The sequence below is a fragment of the Sapajus apella genome, unplaced genomic scaffold (assembly GCF_009761245.1).
Source record: "Sapajus apella isolate SASKATOON/1434 unplaced genomic scaffold, GSC_monkey_1.0 scaffold70, whole genome shotgun sequence".
Lineage (NCBI taxonomy): Eukaryota > Metazoa > Chordata > Mammalia > Primates > Cebidae > Sapajus > Sapajus apella.
Genome location: NW_022437010.1, coordinates 2,724,191 through 2,748,376, shown reverse-complemented (window position 1 = coordinate 2,748,376; position 24,186 = coordinate 2,724,191). Strand labels below are relative to the sequence as shown.

At 36.8% G+C, this 24,186-nt stretch overlaps 1 long non-coding RNA gene across 1 annotated transcript; it reads left to right on the top strand.

Annotated features, from left to right (window-relative positions):
- Positions 1-735: 735 nt before the first annotated feature.
- LOC116531292 lies at positions 736-19,625 on the top strand. The gene is made up of 8 exons (XR_004260353.1): positions 736-1,113; positions 6,221-6,288; positions 6,801-6,901; positions 7,574-7,726; positions 10,733-10,895; positions 12,189-12,419; positions 14,384-14,491; positions 16,882-19,625. It is a non-coding gene; the product is annotated as an uncharacterized LOC116531292 (long non-coding RNA).
- The last annotated feature ends 4,561 nt before the right edge of the window (positions 19,626-24,186 follow it).

Genomic DNA, 24,186 nt, shown 5'->3' with positions numbered 1-24,186 from the left:
CTGGCTCATTGTGACACGGCAAGACTATGCCTTCGTTCTTCTGTATTCCCTGAGTTGAGGACTGCTAATGAAACTGCCTTACAGTTCATAAAATGTCTCTACATGGGATCTCTAAGGTTTTTTCCAGCTCCAAACCTTTGTTAATCTCAACCTGACTGGATGCTAGGGTAGGATTAATAAGAAATTAATATCCCTAGCCAGTAGTTTCGCATTGTAAAATCAAAAAACATTTCTATGAAGTGAACCTTATGTAGTGGTGCATATCTCACAAAACAATAGAAAGTATAATTGGCTCTCTTTATCCAGAAACAAAGGGCAGATTTTAATAGACTGGAAAGATTTAGACTCATATACCAAATACTCAATAGCTAAGTTCAACTTCTGCCTCTTTCACATAAATACTGTATGACCTTAGATGAACCATTTAATGTTTATTTGTTTCGTGTCTGTAAATTGAAGGGACTATGTTATGTGACTTAAATTCTTCAACATCTAAAAGCTAAAACACTTCTCAATCATTTTATATAAAATGCGGATCAATTTTGGGAATCATATTATGGGTAGCTGATAAGATAGGGGAAAGAAATGCCTAGTATTATAATTAAAGCAAGTTGCCACATAAGTTCTCATATACTTGGGTGTAACTCTTCAAGCCCTCCTGAGCCTGCAAACATAGATCTTACGTTCTTAAGATTATAATAGTATCTATAAAATCAATTTGTTCAAGAGCTTTTCAATTTTATTGTTTAATTTGCTGGGACATTTTGGATAGCTATAATTCACATGGAAGTTATTTAAAATCGTAGGGTAGGCCTTTTTGAGGCTGACATAATTTATCTGTAGCTCTGCTTAGAAGCTAGGATATGGATGATATGACTTCTATAGGCCCCTGCATGTCCCAGGAATATATGGGTAATTGGTTTTAGCAGTGCTTGAACAGCACATGGTTTCAGTATAGTGTAGGCAGAATTTGACCCCAGAAAAACAGACATAATTTTTGTTTTTTTAAAAATAAGAGCCCTTGAAGAAAGCCTGAAATAATTCCAGAGTTACTGTAAACAAAGTGGTGGGAGCCTTACTCATCACAGAGAAAAGTCAGGCTCATTAAAGAAGGTAATTATTACCTTTGACATACAGAACTGTGTGCTGCTTTAAATTAAGGTTCTTAACGAGGCATTTCATTGTAAGTCCTTAACTGAGGGGTTTAAGGAGGGTGACTGTCTTCCACAGTCAGTGGTAATGGGTATTCTATATTCAAGCAAATATTTCAGGAAAGAATAGTTCAGGAATTTAAATACAGGAGTGTTCACACAATTTCAGAACAGATTGCTGGTGTGCTGAAAGCCCACCCAAGCTATGTGCTTATGAGTGGAAAATTTAAACTTTGCCACATACTAATGACATGCTAATGAATTTTCATGTTAGACAAATGACAAAAGCATGGTCTCTGTCCTTTTTCTGTTAATATAATGAATGAGCTTGAATAAGCAGTTTTAAGAGGAAGTTGTAAACAGGTTGTAAATGTTTACATGTTTCCCTCATTTTTATTAGTTTCTGTTTATTTCACCTCTCTTTATCAACAAATTTCTTTTGACTCTTTCTGTATTATATTGTTTATAGAATTTAAACATGCTTTCATGCTCTTGCAAGATAAGAATTTGTCTTGACCACCAAGAAGAAACTTTTCTGTCTCAAAGCATCCCTTTATCAAAAAGTCTATATTGAGTACCAATATCAACTTCTCATGATGCTCATATACATAAATGTGTTATGTTTCGAGGAAAATAAATTGCTTTTTAGTGAATACATTTCTTTAAAAAGACATATTTTACAGCTCTGCTTTTCCAAATTTAAAAATATCTCACCAAACCACAGTGCTATTATAAGAAATGAAATGGGGGTGTTGCTCAAATCTAAAGTTTGCATTCTAACTCTTTTTCCAAGCATATAGCGAAATTCAGGAAAACCTATAGCCCATTAACATGATTTCCCCAAGGATTTTTACCTGTTCCATCTAAGAGTAAGTGATAGTAGAGCAATTTTGTAACCTCATTTTCTCTATCTATCAGAAGAGCAGCAATGTCTACCGAGCACCCAAGAGACACGCTAGTCCAAGATAGAATCTATGATCTGTACCTACTATAGAGAAAAAAAGTCTAAATCTTTCTAAACTTTCTTATACGAGAGCATTTGAGTGTGACCCATAATATTACCACCTGATTAAAATCCATTTCCAGTTAAATTACAAAGTCCTAGTGTTAATCACACACATCTCACCATGGGACTTTCAAGGTGGGTTCATATCCTTGGTAAGTACTCAAGTGTTCTCTAAGGTCAAATATCCTGTGACAGGAACCATTATGTCAGTGTCTGACGCTGACCCAACTTTAGTCAGTTCCATCATGATGTCACACTCAAAATATATGTTTAGTCTGATTTTTAAATAAATACATCATTTTCTGATTCTGTTACATGCTATCGTTCTGATCTTGACAATTGGTGCAGTCTTTACTCTTCCCTGCTTTTCTCTGCCTTGTTTACAGATCATAGGAGACATGTACTACTTTGGGCCATTTTAATTAATCCAGTCTCCTTATGTATGCCACATGATTTAAAATGAAAATTCAGATGGCAGGGTGAGATGGTAAGGAAGACAGTTTAAAAGTAGTCGACCTGGCTGTTACTGCTCTGAGTACGCCAGAAGTGAGTACGTAGGAGGTGGGGGGATTCTTAGTTGATTAAGAAAGGGAGTTCACTCTCTCTTTTTTTGGTGCTTCACTCTTAGGTTCAACTCTGTCTGATGCCTCTGAGCCCAGAGCTTCAAAGTATTTCCACAGTAAACGTTCCGTCTCCCATAGGGTGGCAGAAATGTAGTTCCTTATCAGATAGGAGAGCGCATTTGGAGTGTATGAGTTTTTTTTTTTTTTCTTTTTAAGTTTTATTTTGTGTTTAGTTGATACATAGTGATTGTAAATACTTTTGGGGTACAGTGTGATGTTTTGATACATGTATGTGTTGCATAAGGATCACACTATCCTTGCATAAGGACATCCATCATCTCTAACATTTGTCATTTCTTTGTTGCGAGAACATTAAAAATCCTCTCTTCTAGCTATTTTGAAACATACAATACATTATTGTTAACTATAGTCACCGTCCTGTGTAATAGAAGAGCAGAGGTTATTCCTCCTAGCTAACTCTTAACTTTATACCTGTTCACCATGCCACATCCCACATCCCCCCCACCCAGCCTCTGGTAACCTCTACTTCTACAAACAACTCAGTTAGATTCCCCATATGAGTGTGAAATCATGGGGTATTATCAATTCCCCTTTTCTCATTCCCATCCTTTGTCCTTTCCTTTATATGTACTCACTGTCTCTAATTTTTGAGATATTCTGGAATTGCTTGGTGAAAATTGACCTGCTTCTTGCTTGACCCTGAATAGAGTGGAGGGGCTGATACTTAAACTTGCTGTCGCATAGCTATCAACTTTCCATTTTCCTGAGTAGTCTTGAAATCTTTCATCTGCTACAATTTTTTTCTTCCATGCTTTTTTATTTTGTAATGTTTTCCTTTTTAATCCCTTTACTGTCATTCTAATAAAATTTTGTAAGAGAACAAAGATAAATATCTGCATTCGCCTTGCCACGACTAATTAAATAATTGCATTCCATTCCTTTCTTAAATTTTAATGCTGGTGTCTTTCTCCAAATCATTGCTTATTTACCATATTGATCCTTGTTTATTTTATTTTATTTTTTTGAGACGGAGTCTAGCTCTGTTGCCCAGGCTGGAGTGCAGTGGCATGAACTCAGCTCACTGCATCCTCTCTGCCTCCCAGGTTCAAGGAATTCTCCTGCCGCAGCCTCTTAAGTAACTGCAACTGTGGGCATGTGCCATCACACCCCGCTAATTTTTGTGTTTTTAGTAGAGATTGGGCTTTATCATGTTGGCCAAGCTGGTCTCAAGTGAGCTCATCCTGAGCTCAAGTGATCCACCCACCTTGGCTTCCCAAAGTGCTGGGATTACAGGTGTGACCCACGACAGCCAGCCTGATCCTTGATTTTTCCATGACACTTGGCATTACTTACTATTTACCTCTGGGTTGAATGACACTGACACTATAGCTTTCTATTTCTTCCTCTATGTCTATTTGTTCCTGATCTCTTTTGTAGATTTCTCTTTGAATGTCTATCCTCCAATATGGAAATTTTCAAATACCATGTTTATATCTTTCTCAGTTCCAGAGGTTTGAATTAGATAACATATGGTAGTCACTTATTGTGCTATGGCGTAAAACAATAAACAATTGGAAATTACTTTACATAACCTTTTACTTAACCTTATCATGATGCTTACAAATTGAATTGTAATTTCTCTGAGGTCAGGAATGAAGTTTAATCTGCCTCTTTGTATGTCACACCTAGAACCATGATCCATATGTGTGTATATAAAGACATATAATATACATTGGATGTTTGTGGAGGGAAGCAAAAAGGACAAGAATAGGCAAACGACAAAAGAAATTGATGTCATTTGCAAAAATTTATAAATTAGTCATGTAACATAAAAGTAATCGTGATGCTGTATTTGGCTTGTGAACAAATTAAAATTAAAAAACCACATATTTTGGGAGAAAATGTCATCAGAGTTTTTATAAAACCTATAGAGAGAAATGGAAAGTTTCATTCAGATTCATGGCTTTCACACTGTTAGCCTCACTGCTATAATTAGTTTTAATATCCTATATTATGTAGCACAACTTATGCCAGTAACGCCAAAAATACACACACACACACACACACACACACACACACGTACGTAAATGTAACTAAAATCTACCAAAAATTATATATCTTCTTCAGTAGTGTTTTAATGAGTCAAATACATGAAAAATGGGTATTTATACAAAAATTATCTTTGTTGTTTTTGTTGTTGTTGTTGTTGTTGTTGTTGAGACAGAGTCTTGCTCTGTCACCCAGGCTGAAGTGCAGTGGCGCCATCTTGGCTCACTGCAACCTCTGCCTCCTGGGTTCAGACAATTCTCCTGCCTCAGCCTCCCCAGTAGCTGGAATTAACAGGCACGCACCACCATGCCTGGCTAATTTTTTGTATTTTCAGTAGAGATGGGGTTTCACCATGTTAGCCAGGATAGTCTTGATCTCCTGACCTCATGATCCACCCGCCTTGGCCTCCCAAAGTTCTATGATTATAGGCGTGAGCCACTGTGCCCAGCGTAAAATTTATGTTTTCAAAATTGCATTGAAATGGCTGATAGAAGAGGATACAAAGAGACCCTCCCCACATTGATCTTCTGCACTTCCCAGCCTTTAACCAGAGAATGTCATAGCATTAGTCTTATAGAGCAGAAATGGGAAGGCCAGGCTCATCTATGTGAAGATTGTGGGTTTTATGAGGGGACTCTACTGTTTCATTTAAAAGATATCAACATATGGCAAACAAATACTATATAGGGGATGTTTCACTTTTTATCTACACCTACCTAAAGGATTTGATAATTATAGTCCAGAAAGTGCTATATATTCTTTAGTTACTTCTTTTCTTGTATCCTTTGTTTTGAGGCTTTCCTCAAGAGCAGAATGCTTCTTAGTTACTAGACAATTCTTAATAAAAAAGCAATAAAGCCACCAGTCAGTATGTTTCCTGTCTCCTTACTAGGAGCAGGCTGAACATCTCTGTCCAATTTCTGGAAGAAAACATCTGAGAAATGACAGTTCACAGCATCTGTTCAAACAAATAAATTCTGTGAGATATTTACAGGAATACTTAAAATTCATACAATCTGAGGTTTATTCCCAGAAACAAGTCATACCCACTAATTCCTCAGTTAACCAGTGGACAACACCCTGGTGATGGCTTTTGGAGGATTGCATGGTGGAGGCTTCTCCAACAGCTCTAAACTTGTGGGGAAAACATTTGGCAACCTCAAAGAGCAGTCTTTTCGACCCCAATTATATCAGTTTACAATTTTTTAAAATCAAAATCATTCTTAGCATGTTTTATGCACAGTGTTATTTTCCTTAGCAATATCATGGTATGGAGGGATTTACTATAGGATAGGTCCTGAATATTCTTGCTTTTTTTCTGATTTAATTTTGAAAAAAAGTCCTAGACTAAACTCAACCCTGCTCTTTTAAATATCTTCCTTGAAAAATATATTTGAAAAATCTTTTATCTCTGCTATCCTCTGCACAAGGCTCTCTACACAACATCCACAGATACAGCAGACACAGATGAAAGATGGGTGCAACCCAGAACAGAGAGGTATGGATATCAATTTCCATAATTATCAATGTATCAAATTTTATAGATTGACTAGGAAGTGTGGGCCCCAAGGTAGGCGGTACCTTTGGCCTGTTGATTGTCCACTGGCAAAGTTTGTAATTTTGAAGTTGTATTAACAACAACAGGTTGTTACATCATCTAACACAAATGAGTGCATCCGTTTGGAATATACAGGAGAAGACCACATATTTCTGAGGAAGGGGCTCGAAGCACTCTCTCCTGGGGAATTAAACTTCATATCAGTGAGGTAAAGTGGATATAAGAAAAATGCCGTGTGTGTGGAGAGCATTAGGAAAGGCCATATATTTCAAAAAAGAATATTGTTTACAAGGAGTGTTAATAGGTTTCAGGGGAAATGTTAATTTTTTTTTTCCTGGATGAAATAGCTACTGTAAGTTTTTAATGGTTAATCATTCATTCTTGAATTTTTATATTAAGCATTTCATATTACTTTATTGACTTAACTTTTATGCTCTTCTTCATTTTGACAGTAAAGAATGACCAGGCAACACTCTTTGAAAATTGGAGACCATTTGCAGCTGCTCTGTGTTGAGGAAAGTGAATAATAGGGTGCCCTCAAGGAATTTCGAAGGTATCACTCAACAGAAACTTTTGTGTCTGAAGAAAACTAGATCATTTTATCATGGTAGGCATGCTGATATGTTTGCTTGAATAAAATGCCATATTTCTGCCTTTAATCTCTTGTCAACCCGCTATTAAAAAGCCCCAAAGTGCATGCGTGCAGCACATGTAAACACTTGTGGTTTTGGGGTTACCACAGAACATACTAATAAAGCATGTAATTTGTGTTTTGTGCACAGACTGTAATAATTTATTGAGTGGTACAGAGAAGCTAGAAAAGGATTTTCTCTAACTTTAGCCAGCAAGTTAATTTAATTTTAGTGTTTTCTGCAGAGGTACATGTATACACATGTTTTTATGATGACATCATGTTTAAAAAGCGTTAGGAAGCCTGCATAACAAAATGAGACAAAATATAAATTCATTTTGCACACATTGAGGACATTCTATCAAGCATGATAATGTTGCTCCTATAAGCTGATCAGCTGGAAGGTGTGATGCCTATTCTTCCCCAAAGGGGGGTGTGTGTGTGTGTGTGTGTGTGTGTGTGTGTGTGTGTGTGTGTGTTTGTGTGTGTGTTGAGCACTGACAATACATTAGCAGAATATAGATCAAGTAAATTAAGACAAATTGCAATTGCAATAGCAAGAACTTTTATAAACTTTATCAACACTATCCCCAGACCCCTGCAGAAGGAGGACAGAGAACAATGTTGATCCAACCTACAAAGGTTGGATCACTTCTAGAGGATCCTAGAAGAGCTCACTGCAAGACTACAGCTTCCACCCTGATTGTTTGGGTAGCCAGTTTATCTGCTTATGTAAGATCCTTACAGGTAAGAACTGTCTGGTTGTATACCACACAGCTTTATACTCTTACCTCTTCCCTCATGAGGTACTTTGCACAAAACAAATCATCCACACAGACAGATAATTTGAAAGGAAAGGCCTTGAGTTTGTGGAAGAAATACACACCAGTTTCTGGAAAATTCTGTAGCTGGAAAATTCTGTGAAATTCTATGCTTTATTCACTCAAACAAAAACACGTTCAGTTTAGAAATAATGTCTGTGCCCAGACTAAATTGGTGTTAGATACTCAAAACGTGTTTATTCCAAAAAGATGCAAGATTTCTCACCTGGAAAACAATTCACCACTCTCTATTCTTTTTGTTTCTGAGAAGGCTTATACACATACTGGGTTTCAATGCATAGCAGATTTGTGGTGCACAACCTTTTACATTTAAGGGCTAATTAAATGAATCCTTTGTGCCACCTAAGATGCAATTCACTACTTCATGTTGTTCATTAATCTAAAAAAACAGTTCCAATTCATAGCTAGGGATTATAGAACTTTCTGTGGCCATTGGCTATCACAGAGGCATTGTGAAAATCTGTAAGGAGACAAGTGCACAGCAACCTGGCCCGGATCGTCCTCTTATTGGAAGTAGAACTCAAGTTGTGCCCAAGTATGTGAAGCTAATCCAACCTAGGAAACAGTTTTCTGCAAGAGACTAAGCCAATTCTCCAGCCCTCTAAGGAGGAAATCAAGATCCTTGTGGCTATTTGATCACTTCTGTGATTTGACTGTCTCCGCGGTTTAATCATTTGCTCCCATAACGAGGACATTACAGAGAAAAGAGATGAGGTAGGGGAAGAGAAGGAAGGGAAAGTGAAAAATAGGAAGGAAAATGAAAAGAAAGAAAAAAGGAAAGAAGTAGAAAGGAAAGAAGGGATGGAGGAAGGAGAGAGAGGAGGGGAGGGGAGAGGAGGGGAGGGGAGAAGAGGAAGGAAGAAAAAAGGAAAAAATTGGCCAGAAAACTACATATCATTAAAATGTTGATCTTGCACATGTTGGCTGGTACTAGTTTTGTAGTGTCAGAGATACTAGAGTCAGTGCTAATTTTAAAAAGCTAGGAACAAACATTTTCAGATTGTTAAAAGTTATGATTTGGAAGACTTTTTGATTGGCATAAAATGTAACAGATATAAAAAGTAGAGATTAGCTATTGAAGTAGCTAGTTTAAAACAAGATTAATCAGGGCCGTTTTGCTTAGTAGCCTTTTAAATATTTATCCGTGGGTTTCTCAGCCCTACATCAATGCCAAATCATTTTTCATGAAGTGTCTTTTAACTGATAAAATTTCTTTTAACATACACACAAAGATGGGAGTAAAGTTTGGGGGGGCAACTACATACAAAAAATTCAGAGTCAAAACAAAGTTAGTTCCCAGGGTCATATTTTAAATCTGTAACTCTGTAAGGTTGCAAGGTTCATGCATATCAAACTCACTTAATTTTATTTTAATGTGGTAATCAAAACATCTGTTGAAATGTTTTAGGTAAAGATGGGCAGGTTTGAAGAATAACAACAAATGTTAATCAATTTAGAACACCAGCTATAGACTATATTTTAAGTTAAAATTACTTAAATATTAAATAAACACCCATTACTAGCTTTTTTAGTGCTTTCAGCTTTGTTAAACAAAAATGTCGTACCTAAAGTTTATAATTCCTATTTAAAGTGGTTAATGCAAAATAATTCTGTGATTGCAATAGAAACTATCGATATCAAAACACACAGCGTTGACATCACTTGGACACAATCCAAGCTGTAACTCATTAAATATACTCTACATAAATGTAGGATCTATAACAACCAATTTTTTTTTCTCAATAAGAAGACTGAAGAAAAGACAATAGTACTTTTCCAAAAAATTTCTCCCCTAAGCTCATGTGTACATATTTCCTCATAATAAGCTCTAGAACTAACTGAAGAGTGAAAATCCCAGAGTTAAGAAAGAGTTGTCATAAGTTCAGGTCCCTAAGAGTTTGGATAATTACAGTGGTTTGTTAATGTTTTACACTAATCACTGATCTTTTATAAGAATTTTCAAGTTTAATGTCTTAGGATCACAGCTTTCCACAATTCAAGTTTAAGTAGATGTGAAATATTTAGATATAGATTCAGATGCATCTGGACTAGATCTTGTTGATTGTGATCTCTGAAATACAAATACTAGCTGTATTTTTTAGAATGTTATAATTTGCATTTGTTCAACTTTGGTGCATATGTTTTATATTCGAAGTAATCATTAATTCTGAATGAGCATTAAAAAATAATCCTAGGGTCTGTCAGACTTTGAGTCTAGCTAGTTCAAAGTATCAATAAATTGAAATGCGAGACCTCCTAAATTCTGATATTGAGAAAACTTCATTAATTCATACATTCAGTCAGTCATCCATGTGCACTTGGTAGGTTCTAAATAAATACATGCTGAGTGGAAGAATGAATGAATGAATAAACTTCTATGTATCTAGGGCATAACTCTCATATATGAGATAGTCACTAACTCTGAGTGAGCACTAAACAAAAAAATTCTAGACTCTGGGGATTGTGCAGTAAGCATGACAGATTAAATTTCTTACCCTCATGGAGCTTACATTCTAAAGATGAAATTTGATCAAAAATATTTATTCATTTCAAATAAACATCAAGGCAACTGGGCAAATATTTTTTTCTTATTTTCTTTTAGAACTCCTATAATTCCCCGAACAACCTCGGGTTAGGTCTTTCTGTTATTCCTATTTTATAGACAAAGCAATGGGGGCACAGTGAGATTAAGTAACTTGCCCAATGTCACACAGCAAAAAGTGGCAGAGACACAATTTTAGTCTGGGTAGAAGAGGAAATAGATAATGCATATTCCGAGTTCTGAGAAAGGTTTGAGGTGAGTGGGAATGAGATGCTTTGCTTTGAAAGGGGCATCAGGGAGTATTGAAACAGACTGGAAGAGTGTGAAACCTGAAGGGTTTTGTTTGTTTGTTTGTTTGTTTTTTTCCAGTCCTAGGTTAGTGACATGAAAGCACAGCCCTGGGAGCCATGCAGCAGCCAGTGCTCTGCCCATATGTAACCCTTTGGGACCTCCACTTCAATTCCCCCAAAGAGGAAAGCAAAGGAAAGAAGAACAAAAATGTCTGAAGCACCGACATCAGGCACTGGCCCAGGTGTGTGCCATGGGCTATTTTTGTATCTATTTCATTCTTTAGGAAACAAACTTAGAGAAGCTAAGCAAATTTCCCAAGTTCCCACAGTTGCCAAGTTGCAGAAACAGAATTCAAATGTAGGTCTACAAAATCCAGAAGTCATACTTTTCTCAGAGTACCACATCGCTTCTTCCCAAGAGACATACTAAGGGGGAAATGGAGGGAGTGGAACAGGTACTATGCTTATTACCTGCCTGGCAAAATCATCTTACACCAAACTCCCAGGTAACTCAGTTTACCTGTATAACAAGCCTGCACATGTACCCCTGAACCGAAAAGTTAAAAAAAATTTAAGATAAAAACATGAAATTATCCATAGAACATATTAAATTTGCATTCCATTGAATTAAACATTGCCCAGGACACAATTGAGATTTTATTCCTCTATTTATTATATATTTATTTAAGAGGAACGAAAATCATGAGCAGTGCTTCAAAGTGTTCATCTATTAATCAGAAGGTTTTAACCAAATGCATCTCCAGTTTTTTTTTTTTTCTTTTTTTTTTTTTTTTTTGAGATGGGGTTTCACCATGTTGGCCAGGCTGGTCTTGAACTCCTGACCTCGTGATCTGACCGCCTCGGCCTCCCAAAGTGCTGGGATTACAGGCGTGAGCCACTGTGCCAGACTTTCTGCTGCTTTTGATCAGAATAAGGACAAAGGTTAAATAAGTAACTTGCCCACTTGCTTAGGGAAGCAAACTGTTGTGTAGAAACTGGTAGAGTTAGTGAAAACCACTCATGCACAAAGCATACTGTCAGATTCACTCCCAGTAATTTTCCTAAATGTTTATACTAATTAAATGGCCTGATGCTGCTATAAAATGTTTCTCTTCTTCCGTCTTTCTTAGTCCACATACCATGCTAAATGTCAGCTAGGAGAGCTCAGAGGGCAGTCCCTGATTTTAATAAGTTGTATTCTGAAAGTAGTTTGGAAATGGAATTCATTGTTTAAGAAAATGATTGTTATAAATATAGGTAAATATGAAGCTAGTTCAGATTAAGTGAAAGTCTGAGAGCATTGAGAGGAGATAAGTTTGGTGTCATGAGAACAGGGTTTTGAATCTCTGAGAGAAGGAACATCGCTCCTCCTTCCTAAATCATATAAGTCTCGTTTGTGAGAATGGAAATACTAGCAACCCGTCTCTAGCTCTTCCTCATGTGCCAGACTTGGTTCTAAATCTTATTCATTCTGTAACTGTACCAGACCAATCTGGCTCAATTTTTATGTAACAAAGTTGTGAACTGTTTTTCAGCTGCCATGGACCCCCAAGTTCAAGATCATATAACCTCAGCCGGCCCAAATGCACCAAGCATACAACCACGGGGGAACCTAACTGTTCCAGTGGAAGAGCGGGGACCAATTTAAGAGGTGGACACCATGTGGCAGAATCCAGGATCCAATCAGATTGAGCCCTGGGGTCACCCTGTGGCAGGATCCAGTTGGATCATGCCCCCTGGTATCACCTATTGCAAGATCCAATCAGGTAACACCTCATTATCCTATGCTTGTAGAGCTCCACCTAGCCCCTAGCCCAGGGATCCAGATTTGAGTATTTCCTCTTGTTTCCTTGCCAGTAGACTTGCAATAAACCTTTTTTTTTTCCTCTAAAATTGGTGCTGTGGTATTGGCCTCTATGACCATAGGGTAGGAAGCTCATTGATTGCTTCATAACAATTCCTACAACAATTTTCTGAGGTAAGGCCTATAACTGTTCCCATTTTACCAAAGAGAAAGGGGAGACACAGAAAGGTCAAGGGATTTGCCCAAGGTCACACAGCTGATAAATGGAAACAACTCGACTGATATCAGGAGAGGAAGATATTCAACAGCCAGACAGTTCAACAGCTCTTAACAGTTCAGTTAAGAGCCTGAACTCGCGGCTCTTAACACATTGTGACCGCCCTCGATGAAAGGAAAAGGCAAGCCTATAAAACATCTCTCTGTGACAATCGGAAGACTGAATAAGAGCTGGAGGTGCAACAGGCTTACTGTTCTAAGTTAAGAGTTTCTACGAGAATTCAAATGGTAATGCAGTAACACCCTCAGGAGAAAGCCACAATGTGTAAGTGTTCATGGTGAACTTCAGCCTACAAAGATCCTAAATACTTGGCCATACACTGCTGGGCGCAAATATGCTATGGCATCATGACATTGTAATAGATTGCTGTAAACATATGTTAATTGTTCTTTTTTTCTTCACTCCACTAGAACTTTAAGGCTATCCTTTCCTATTGCATTTCTATAAAAACTAAAAGGTAGATTCTTATCTTTCACCAGGGAGACTTTTGGGTACACAAATAATAGTCACAACCCTGTGTGTTTGATTTATTCCTCAGGCCATGGTAGTGTTGTGCATGGCCATTGGTGTTCAAGGTTTAAGTGTTGCATGCTTCCTAGTGGGACTATTATGTTTTGAGTACACTTCTTGAAATTCTTTTTTTTTTCTTCTTTTCTATATTTAATCTCAGATTATACCATAAAAGTTAACCAGCTGCAGAAACGGAAGAGTGTCCAAAGTCCTATGGAGGGGATAACCTGAAAAGGCTGATAGGATCTTTTTAGTCTCAGCAGAGTGAGGCCAGAGGGCAGTGTTTGGTTTGGTTTATGCTAATCAGAGTGCTCTCCTTTCATTTTTACACGTGGAGCGCCAGTGTGCTGAAACGCGAGAGGCTGTCTTTTTATAGGTCTTATGTGTGAGCGAGCCTGGTTTGCTTAATCACAAAAACCTGATGATGCCAGAGAACTGATAAACTATCAAGAGATTGAAAATCAGGTTTTGGGCATATCTATTTCCTCCGATGCCTTTAATTCCGTCGGAGCAACATGGTATAGATAGGTTAATCTGGAAATGCCTCTAGGCAAATTCAGTCCTTGTCTTAGTTTCTTCCAAATACCAGGATCATTTTATACCCATGGATTATTTGTGCAATACTTTTCCTCGGTAAGTTAGTTAATGAAAGTAAAACCTCTGGAGGAACTACACTTATATCTTGTTTCTATATTGATCCATTTAATATCTTTTTCCTCTTCTTTTTGAGAATCTAATCCAGTAGATGGTGTTTTTATCTGTGACAACATGGTTAAAATAAATCTCAATTTGAGGGGAGGGCATCTCCACAGTAACAAATTGTGTGATTTAGAAGCAGCATCAAATATTCTGCCTCTGTTCCTCTTTTTGCAAAATGGGTCATTCTCGTAGCCCTTGTAGGAAAGAGGGTAATGCCTTACACATCCTTGATAAAATATAGTCGCCCAGTACCATCCCGGTTCTCCACTAAATCCATTTATTCCTTCTTTCAATAAATGTTTTTAGTATTCCAATTATGTATCAAGCCCTGTGCTATGTACTGAAGGTATGGCATTCTGTGTGTCACAGAGTTTATATTTTTTTCAGGTAAGATAGACTAACACATAGAGCAAATAATAAAGTGTTAAGTGTCTTTGCAGGAAAAGCACAGTACAGGGGACTTTAGAAGCACATGGCAGACCTATCTAATCCAGTGGAGAGAGACTTGAAAAATCCTGGAAAGGGAGACACAAACAGAATCTTAAAAGGTAAGTGAGAGTTAGACACACCAAAGGCAGAGAAACGTCTCGTCCTGAGGGCACAGGCTGTGCAAAAATGTAAATGTGAGAGACCATATTAAGGAAGCACAACTCAAAAGCTGTCCAGAGCACCCAGATAGCATCGTACAAAAGGAAGGGTGGTAAGAAATGAGGCTGGAGAGGGTCTGAAATGCTATGGCGGGGGGAAGGCTTTGAAGAGTGGAACAGGAAAGAGTGGCTTAATCACCTGTACGGTTTAGAGTGCTGCCTCTGGGTCCAATGTGGAGAATGGTTGGGAGGAGATGGATAAATTTAGGGTGCTTAAAAATGTTTTTGTTGAATAGTATACCATTCAAATGCTAAAAACATCAAATTCCCACTACTCCCCACCTAAGAGTCATTGGGAATGGATTCTTAGCCTACTTCATTTTTTTAATCTCCTTTTTAGGAAGAGTGTATTGTGGGGTTTTTATATTACCCATGACAACAATAAGAAAACATGCTCAAATGAAAATCACTCTTCCATAGGCTTATCTGGAAGTATATTTTTTAATCGTCATCATCATCACCATCATCATCATCATCATCTAGCATAGATAGTCCCATAAATAGGAGAGTTGGCTTTTGGAGAAGATGGGCCTTGGTGACGTAATGTTCAGCAAGTTTAGTCATAGCTCCTCCTCTTTTACTCCTATTCATTTCAATATTTGGATGGGTAGCTGAGAACGGCAGTTTTAGAAGACCCCTTCCTCTACATCTTACATAGTTGGAAAGATTTCTCTTAGTTGTCTTACCTCTGCAGGCTGCTTTGTTTCCTACTGCCTTATATGTATCACATGTATTCACCAGTTTTGACACAGTATATTGCTGGTTCATTACGTATCTGCTGGAATCTATATTCTCTCTTTGTCTGTCTTTAATTTAAATCTGGCCCAATCATACTATACTATTTTAATTGTTTGAAGGTTCCAGTCCCTTGTAGGGCAGCTCCAGGCCTCACTCCCATCCATCCTCAATAAATGAGGAAACAAAATACCAAAGAGGCTGCTATAATAAGACTTGAAGAAAATGCCCTTTCCTTACTTTTTTTTTCTATATCAGCTGTTTGTATTCTCTGATACTCATTTTTCCAGAGATAGCAGTGAAGGAAACAGAATCAGTCTGTGAACATTCAAAAACAATACAAACAGAATAGATTTAATAGAAATAAATTCCTCACAGAAAATCAACTGTTTCTGACCCTATCTAAAAATTATCATAAAGAATTTGGTTATTAACAGTAACATTTATTTAGGAAATATAATTTTAAGGTTTTTTTTTTTAAACGTTAGTATGAGCATGATGGCTCACGCCTGTAATCCCAGCACTTTGGAAGGCTGAGGTGGGCAGATCACCTGAGGTTGGGAGTTCGAGACCAGTCTGACCAACCAGGAGAAACCCCATCTCTACTAAAAATACACAATTAGCTGGATGTGGTGGCGCATGCCTGTAATCCCAACTACTGGGGAGGCTGAGGCAGGAAAATCACTTGAACCCGGGAGGATCAGCTGAGATCACACCATTTTAAACTACAGCCTGGACAACAAAAGCAAAACTCCATCTCAAAAAAAAAAAAAATGAATATGGGTTCATTTTATTTAAGGCCTGTATGTGCTTCAGCAAAAATGATTTTGTAATTTAAAGCCATGTAAAGTATAAATTAAAATACTTACTTTTTATTGTTTTATTTACTGTCTTAGCCTCTATCTATCTACCTATGTGTACATATATATGTATATATAACTGAGTAACTTTCTACATCTATCTAGATATCTAGCTTTTACATAATACACTGATAACTCCTAATAAAATCCTGAGGTTTAAAACAGAAGCTGTAGGATAGTTTCATATATATTCATTCATCAACTTACAACATAATGGACTAAGAGCTTTATAAAAAAAAGGAAACACATTTATGGTATTTAAATATTCTACTTACTTGTTTTACATAACTATTTTACATATATACAGTCCCTGAGATATTAGGAAACGTGAAGATTATTTGGTATAACATCACCAGATGGATGAGTATCTCTGTGACAGCCATAATAAGAGGTCATCACACTTTTCTGTACATACCTAGTGATGTCAAATATACCATCTCTCTTGAAAGCTAGACAAATTCTTCAGGGAAAATAATTATCAGACAGTCATTTCTTACAATGAACCAATATCATCCTTTCTGCAAATTTCACCTGTTTGGTTTTTTTTCCAAGAGTCTCAGAGAATGAATCAAATCTCTCTTTCACCTGACAATGCTTCAGATATTTTGAGACAGCTATTACAGTTCTAGTCTTTTTCCATCATTTATTAAACATCTTCAAAAATTTTAACGTTACTTGGAATTTTGTTTGTTAAAGGCATGTTGAATACCCTCGTCCAGGCCTGAACACAATGCCGCTGACCAGAACACAGCAGAGTCACCAGCCACCTTCACTGACTTTTAAATAACAAAAGAAGTTTTGTTCTTCATCTTCGCTGACAAACTTGCAGAAGAAGGTGGACATCTGATTGACAGGTATCTCGACAACCTTTTGCAATTGTCTTTTGATTTTTGACTAAGATTTGCATTGAAAGTGTATATGATAAAATATATACAAAAAAGAAATGGAATCAGCAATAACATCAGGCTTTCATTTAAAAAATATAAATTATTGCACAAGTTAAAGAATTTCTCCTTGGAGCTTTGTTCTTTTAGGTTATCAAATAGAAAATAGGAAAATGTGAAATGTACCTCAAATTAAAAGAAAAATTTAGGACAAATTAAATTTAACAGAGTTTAATTGAACGAAGAATAATTGGTGAATTGAGCAGTCCACAAACCAATCAGAATAGGTTGAGTGACTTCAGTGCTGTACTATGGTTGGAGAAGATTTATGGACAGAAAAAAAAGATGCACAGAAAATGGAAGTGAGGTACAGAAATTGCTGGGGCGGTTACAGCTCCATGTTTGCCTTATTTGAAAAGGGTTGACCAGTTGGCAGCTTGTAATTGGTTGAAAATCTGTAATTGGCACAAGAGTAGGTCACAGTCCATTGACAGGTCTGGTTAGGTTACAGTTCACTATATATAGAAAAACTTTAGGAAGAACTTAAAATATGTAAGGAGGCAGCTTTAGGCTAAATTTAATATAACATTCATGATGTAAGAATTATGGATGGACTGCAATTCGCTTGTTGATGAACATTTATTTGGATTTTTACCTGGTTTTGGCTACTGTGAATAAAGCTGTAATGAAGTCTTGAATTTAGAAAACGAAAGGTATGTTGTTTAATTTCCACGTATATTTAACTTTTCCAGTTTTCCTTCCGTTTCTAGTTTCCATTGGGATCAGAAAAGATGCTTTGTATGCCTTGAATCTTTCTAAATGTATTAAGACTTATTTTGGGGCCTAACATAGATCTATCTTAGAGAAAGTTTCATGCATACTTAAGAAAAACATGTATTCTGCTATTGTTGGGTGGTATGCTTTGTATGTCTGTTAAGTCTTTCTGGCTTATAGTGTTGTTCAAGTCTTCTATGTCCTTACTGATGATCTATCTGAATATTCTATCCATTATTACAAGTGGAATATTGAAAAAAGAATTTTATAATTATTTTTCACTACAGTTTTGCTATTTCATATTTTATCTCTGAATATATTTTGTTATTTTAATTTAATTGATCTGGGGATCAGCAGTTTTAAAAACATTAACTTTATTTTTTCCGAAACACAAATTCATTTCCCAAGTTAAGATGTGTGTTTGAAACTTTGAGTTGTAGTATGTCTGACCCAGCAAACCCGCCTTACTAACTTTCAATGCAGTGACAGAGTTCCTTGCTGTTCCTAAACTCACAGCTGAGTATTTGTTTTTTGATTGTCTTTTTCATTTATTTCTCCATCCCCTTTCAGGGCATTCTTTCACTTTCAGGATTTGTTAACCGCTTGCTTAATTGTTTCAAATTACATTCTAGTAAATGTGGCACAAATCTAACGTAATGGAAGCAAGAAAGCTCTTCATCTTATCTCACCTTTGGGAATGCAATGTCCTGCTGTCTTTCTGGTTTATGCCTAACTTCTACAAAGCAGAGCAAAAGCAAGAGGGATTAATTAGGAAGGGTATCTGTACTAGGTATACCTCCTAGAGGTACAAAAGTAAGTGTGCAAAGAATATTTATGTGCATTAGGTAAATTAGTAAGAAAATAGATTTATTAAATTGTACAATCATGTTTTAGGGGTTTTGTACACAAAATGTGGCAAACTTATACACAGACCAGTTGTAAAGAATAAATAGATAATACCATCTACAGTATCTTTTCAGTAAAAACATCGTCGGGTATCTTTTCACAAACATATGTAAGACATTTTCATGTCTACTTTTGTCATTCATTTTGTGTTTCCACTAAGCTTTTAAAAGACTATGTTATTAATTGCAAATACAATCATTCCCTGTGCAAAGAAACTTCATGTTAGTTACATGATTTGAAACAGCCCCCTTTTAAATTTCTATTTTCTCCTTTTCATACTTGAGTATCCTTCTTAGATAAAGAATATATAATTTTACTCTTTGCACTTATTAAGATTTAAGAGTGGTGGAGTTTCATATTTCTTATTGTTAAATCAATAAATGAATAAAAATTTATTTACATCCAGGCTTAAGAAGTTATAGGGGGGTATAAAATTTGTGTATACAAACAACCAAAACAGCCATTAATATCATATGGATTGTGTATCAGCATCATGTACCCTTGATAGGATACACTGAAGGACACACATCACTTCTGTGGCATTCTTGCCAAAAACACATAGTCTTAATTGACCATCAGTTAAACCCAAGTGGACAGACATGAGACTAGTACTCATGCTACAAAATAGCAGATCAGTGCTCTTCAAAATACTCTCTTAAGGTCATAGAAAATAACGAAAGACTAAGGAAATGTGTGAGGCTGGAGGAGACTAAGGAGCTGTGACAACTAAATGCAATTCACAAATTGTGGGATCTTGGATAGGATCCTGGGACTGAAAAAAGACGATACAGGAAAAAGTATTGAGATCATAATAAAGTCTGTACTTCAGCGAATAGTGTAATACCCATTGTTTTTTTGTTTTTTTTTAACTTTAGGTTAGGGGGTACATGTGCAGGTCATGCCGGGTTGCTGCATAGGTGCATACTATATCCAGCATTTCTCCCCATGTTATCCCTCCCCACCCTTCCCACCCCCCGCTGTCTCTGCCCTACCCCCCCCAACTGCCCCCAGTGTGTGATACTCCTCTCCCTGAGTCCACATGTTCTCATTGTTCAACACTCGCCTATGAGTGAGAACATGTGGTGTTTGGTTTTCTGTTCTTGTGTCAGTTTGCTGAAAATGATGGTTTCCAGATTCATCCAAGTCCCTACACAGGACACAAACTCATCTTTTTTTATGGCTGCATAGTATTCCATGGTGTATATGTGCCACATTTTCTTTGTCCAGTCTATCATTGATGGGCATTTGGGTTGATTCCAGGTCTTTGCTATTGTAAACAGGGCCGCTATGAACATACGTGTGCGTGTGTCTTTATAGTAGAATGATTTATAGTTCTTTGGGTATATACCCAGTAATGGGATTGCTGGGTTAAATGGAATTTCAATTTCTAGATCCTTGAGAAATTGTCACACTGTCTTCCACAATGGTTGAACTAATTTACACTCCCACCAACTATGTACACATTCGTTTTTCCTCTTTATTTTATTCAAATTTGAAGTTTGTGTTTATTTCATATTAATAGATAGTAGCATCAAATCCTAAGTTAGATTTAAAAGGGAGCTTAAAATCAAGCAATTTAATCTCTTTATTTAAAAACAGTGACACTCATCTGAAAATAATGCATATAGATGACAAAGTATTTCCTAGTCAGGCCATGGAAGTCTGTGACTGAACTGAGACCAGCACTCAGGAACCCTTATGCTCAATGTGGTCCTTTTCTATACCATTCTGACTCCAGATTCCAGATTGTCACTAGCAGCATTTCTGATTTTACGATTTACCACAGGCATTTTTTTTGTTATTCCAGCAGTATTTATTGAGTACCTCACCTCTCAGGTGACAGGTGTACCACATCATCTTTCTTTCCCCAGTCATGTTATGCACATGTTTATTCATTTATCCAGTATAATGGTTGATTTTACAGACATTTACCAATATTGTAGGGTTAAAGTCATGCTTTCAGAAATTAGATGCCTTTAAGTTCATATTCCCTTGGGAAATTTACTAGCTGTGTCACCTGGGGAATGTCACATAACTTCTCTAAGCCTCAGTTTCTTTCTTTGTACCATAGGCATTTTTAAATGACAAAGGATAACTTTAAATTATTTAAGACCTCCTTTACTCCCATGATCCAATCAAAGCCAATTTTGTTTTGTATTGTTTTCCATAAATGTATTCCCTGGCCTTGTGTTGCTAAATGGAGTTCAAAGCTAGTGATATATAAATATATTTATCAAAGGCAAACATTGTTTCATTTATTAGTGGTTGCTGGTGGCCCATAATCAAAGTACTATCTATTGAATGAAACGGATTGCTTTTTTGATTCTATTGATTGTTTCTTTGAATTTTCTGAGGATAATTTAGTTATAAAAGCCTTTTTCCACTACTACTTCTAATACATATATTTACTCATATGTTTTTCTTTTGCTTACACAGAGAAGATGAAATAATGAAAGCAGTTTTTCAATGTTTCTGCAATTCTCACTTAGATCTTATGAGGCAAACCTGTGGATCAGTTATTTCTTTGCATATACACTGTGCATGTGTGTGCTTTTCTTCTTCAGCTTGAAAGGGCAGGGCTTTTGTCTCTTTTACAGAATTGAAAGTGAGAACTCCAAGATTCTTAAGGCTTCTGGTGTGGATCTGAACCAATTACTAAGCTGCTAAGTAGCAAGACTACCCATATCATAGTAGTTTCTTATCGTATTTAAATGGCCATGTTCTTTAACATTTAATGTCTTACTAATGTTAATAATTGTGTCTGCAGTCTTGAACTGAGGAGGGAAGGAATCAGGTTATTTATTAGTCATGGCTGTTAACAAAAGGTAATGACATAATTCCTCTCCTTGAGCCTTATTGATTATTTTAGTATTATTTTTGCAATTTCTTTGAATCTGTAAGAGTTTCAAAGACAAAAGACTAGAAACAAAAGGAAAAGAAAATGCTCCAAGTCTTGAAATGAACACAATTTTGAAAGGGGTGGGTAGCCCTTGGGACATTCAGAGGGTGTCTTAATTTATTTTCATGCTGCTGATAAAGACATACCAAAGACTGGGCAATTTACAAAACAAAACAAAACAAAACAGTTTATTGGACTTACAGTTCCACATGGCTGGGGAGGTCTCACAATCATGCTGGGAGACAAGGAGGAGCAAGTCACGTCTTACATGGATGGCAGCAGGCAAAGAGAGAGAGCTTGTGCAGGGAAACTCCCATTTTTTAAAACCATCAGATCTCGTGAGACTCATTCACTGTCATGAGAACAGTGCAGGAAAGACCTACCCTGTAATTCAATCACCTTCCATTGGGTTCCTTCCACAACACGTGGGAATTCTGGGAACTGCAATTCAAGATGATACTTGGGTTGGGACACAGTCAAACTGTATCGGGAGGTATTGGTAGATACTTTGGCCTCCTCCTGTCTCCCCCTTGAGCAGAGTGTCAGAAACTCTAGCAGCTGCGCATGGGCCTCAGGCTAGCAGTTCTTTTCTGAAGAACATGGATACATCAGAGCTGTGCCTCAAGGCTTCATGTCCTCAAAACACCCAGCTTGTTGATAGATGGTAGCTATAATGGTGACCAGGCATGATTCCTTGCCTACATTTTCTATTTTTTTGTTTGTTCTTTTCTTCTTCTTTCTTGGAGAGGCTAACTTTTTTTCCTTCATTTTCAAAGATAATGGGACAATGTATGACATTTCATCTTACTGGACAATCTAATGAACTTCAGAGGGTAAATTGTTTGCTGGTCAGGATTTCCAGGATGGCACAAATTCAATTTTATATTTAAATTTGAGAAGAAAAAATAAGTCTCAGTACCCATTACCCAGAAAGCAACTAAAGTCATCTTACAAACATAGCTGTTAACTCAACAAAGAAAAGCCTGAGAGGTACTCAAGAAATTCGTAATTGAAGTAGTGAATAATCCTACAATTGCTACTTTTCAGAAAAGCTCTGTGTGTATGTGGAAAAAAGACATCATGGAACATTACCCATCAAACCTACTTCTGTCAATGATGTTTAGTTGCTTTAAAAGATATTTTTTAAACAAGATAAGACTTGGGACAGGGATTTCAGCCAAAGCTATGAAGAAAGGAAAAAAAAATAAACTATCTGTAATTCAAAACTCTTTCTTTTCTATCACAAGAAAAAGTAGCTTTATGAACAATGGCCTTTTGTGATGCATTCTAATGCAAGACAGATGTTGCAGGAGGTCACTGTATTACATGGCCTCTGTCTCTTCATCATTTCTCTGCCTCCAGTATGGGCCTCTTTTCATGGATCTGCCTCATGGCCAAAGACAAACATTCACAGTGCAGATTCTATTAATATTACGTCATTCTCCTCCTTAAGATCCCGCCACACCATATTCTTTAAAAAATTTTAAGCCTTTTAATATGAAATATAAGCCATTGACTAAATATCTTTTCTAACTTCCCACATTATTTCCTTCAAACTTGGTGCTCTATTAATCCAAATTTACACTGTTGTTTTTTGAACCCACCATATTGTTTCCACAGTGCTGTGAACTGGGCATGCTTTTCACTCTGTCTGGATTCCATTTCTACCCCAACACACACATATATTTTTCTACTACCTTTTAATTTGGCTAACTTGTACTGATGAGCCATCCCTGAACCATCATGGATTCTTCAGTGTCATTAGTGCATTTCTATCAAAGCCCTCACACTAAAGAGTAAGAATTACCTGCTGACTCAAAATCACCCCTCAAGGCTGAGGTCCCTTCCAGGGCAGAGACGACGTATCCACATTTTTCAACAGCCCAGACACAGCAAACACTCAATGAATGAAATGAATCTTTCCATTTACAATATCTCCTTTCTTACTCTTTATTAACTCAAAATCAGTCCTTTGAACCCCAGGAATTTTTACAAATTGAATAATTTTTACTATATTTATATTCTAGGGTTTCCTCAAAACTTTTGGGATGTTACTTATGTGATCTTTATGATGGTCTTTTAGGGAGTGATTAAATTTAGGAACTAATTTATATAAGGTTTATTGTCATAGAAAACTTTAATTTTTTTCTGTTAAGACTATAGGTTCTTAGCCCATCAAGGCATTTCTGATATTTGTAAAACCCCCAAAGTTTTTACCAGAATTTTGGGGTAGGTACACTTTGTGGGAAAAGAGCCAACAGCTTTCTTGAGGTACTTAAAGTAGTTTGGAAAGAAAAAGGGGAAAATGAGCGAAATTACTGAACAGGAATGAAGGGCATATATTTAGGAAATGCAGGAAGGAAGGGAGAAAATACATTTCTTTCGTTCATTTGCTTTTTTGAGATAGAGTCTCACTCTGTTGCCAGACTGGAGTGCCGTGGCATGATCGTGACTCATTGCAAACTCTGACACCCTGGTTCAAGCAATTCTCCTGCCTCAGCCTCTCAAGTAGCTGGGATTACAGGCATGCACCACCAC